The sequence below is a fragment of the Lathyrus oleraceus genome, chromosome 5, assembly GCF_024323335.1.
Source record: "Lathyrus oleraceus cultivar Zhongwan6 chromosome 5, CAAS_Psat_ZW6_1.0, whole genome shotgun sequence".
In the NCBI taxonomy this organism is placed as follows: Eukaryota; Viridiplantae; Streptophyta; class Magnoliopsida; order Fabales; family Fabaceae; genus Lathyrus; species Lathyrus oleraceus.
In genome coordinates, this window is record NC_066583.1 from 639,457,178 (window position 1) to 639,459,261 (window position 2,084).

Genomic DNA, 2,084 nt, shown 5'->3' on the forward strand with positions numbered 1-2,084 from the left:
ACGAAGCACGACTATCTCCTGACAAAGCTCTGCGATCTCCTGGTACAAACAATCAGCCTCGGTAGCATGTGTAAGATCGGATACCGCCATCTGTAAGTTAAGGTCAGCCACCTCCTGCCTAAGCCCGACAATCTCTCTACGACACTCTGCAATCTGCGTGTGGATGTCTGAGGTCTGCAAAGATAAATTATTAGAGCACAGTAATCCTGGGTGAAGGTGGTGTAGGGGTATACTCAGCAACAGGTGGGGATCTAAGCTCCTCAATAGTCTCTCCATGACCCTCCAAAGCATAACTCCAGTTAGCTGGGTCATGAATACTGGTCATCATCGGATCAGGCAATGTAAAGTAATGTATCGTCTCGCTATCAATCAGCAATCTAAACTGTCTGGGATCGAAAGAAGATCTCCTCATCAATCCTCTGGTCAAGCAGAAATCGATATCCATAGTAGTGTACCCACAGAAGGTCCTGAGATGTAGCAGCTTGCGGGATATACCTAAGGCGATGGAAATCTGTGTGATGATCCTCCTACATGAATAACTCCTTCGGACAATCTGGCAACACTGCTGAGGCCATACAACAGAAAGTTCCCACATGCCACAGGGTGAGACTGGGATGCACAAAATAATAAGAATATCTCCTCCTCACTCAGCAACGTCTCAGCATCTGGTCTTCCAAGGAAGGAGTGTGCTAGTATCATCTGGAAGTACCTCATAGCAGGGTTGTGTATAGTCTGGGACAACTGAGTAGAAGGATCCTGACTCCCTCCACCAAAGATATCGCTCCAGAATTTCTCCACTTCCTTACCCAGAAAGTATCCCATCGGCGTCTCAGGGATATCGTTGGGGGTGGTCTGAAAACCTAATAGGTCATCGAACTCCTTCTGGATGAAAGAGTACTCTATCCCAAATAGCCTGAAAGCAGCATACCCATCTGGCCCGGAGTAAGGATCATAATCAAACGAGCTGAGGAACTCCAATGTCAAGTTCCTGTAGGTGTTGCTCAGGTCATCAGCAAATTCATCCCATTGGAGTTGGTGACACAGAAATCGGATGCTCGGCTCAATGCCTAGGGCTTCCATGCAGTGCTGGTTTGGGTAGCGTGTAGGGGCCATAGGGCGCTGGTAGAGAGCTATGTAACGCTCTCTCTGGGCATCATCCCTGAAAGCTACATGCATGTCATCAAAGTTCTGCATCTTGCAAAAGTTAGGAAAAAGGATCCTGAAAACACAAACATTGTAAATATTTAGTCCTAGTGAAAATATGATTAAAAATAAAATAAAGTAAATAAATGCAAAAAGTAAAACAAGATAAGAAAACCGTGGGTTGCCTCCCAAGCAGCGCTTGTTTAACGTCATTAGCTTGAAGATTGGAATTTATACACCTGTAGTAGGAATCGATGGATCTATCAGAGTGTGGCTTGAGTAGTATGTTGGAATGTCTCCTCCTTCGTAGAGCTTCAGTCTTTGTCCATTTACAATGAATGGACTACAAGTTTCGTTCTTGATTTCTATATCTCCGGATCTCAGAATCTTAGATACTTTGAAAGGGCCAGTCCATCTTGAGCGCAACTTCCCAGGGAAAAGTCATAACCTAGAGTTAAACAGGAGAACAGGGTCGCCTATATTAAAATCTTTCTTCACTATTCTTTTGTCGTGCCAAGCTTTTGTTCTCTCTTTGTATATTTTGGCATTCTCGTAGGCAGATTGCCTGAGTTCTTCCAATTTATGGATGTCAAGGATACGTTTTTCACCAGCGGTCAGGTTATCCAAATTCAAAGTTTTAATGGTCCAATAGGCCTTATGCTCTAATTCAAAAGGTAAATGTCAGGATTTTCCATAGACTAGTTGGTAGGGAGTTGTTCCTATAGGAGTTTTGAAAGTGGTTCGGTAGGCCCATAATGCTTCTTGGAGCTTCTGAGACCAGTCTCTTCTAGATATTGAAACAATTTTTCTAGAATTTTTTTATCTCCCTATTGGATACTTCTACTTGGCCACTAGTCTGTGGGTGGTATGGTGTTGCTACTCTATGCCTAACTTCATATTTGCTTAAAAGTTTATCAAATATTCTTGATATGAAGTGCGAT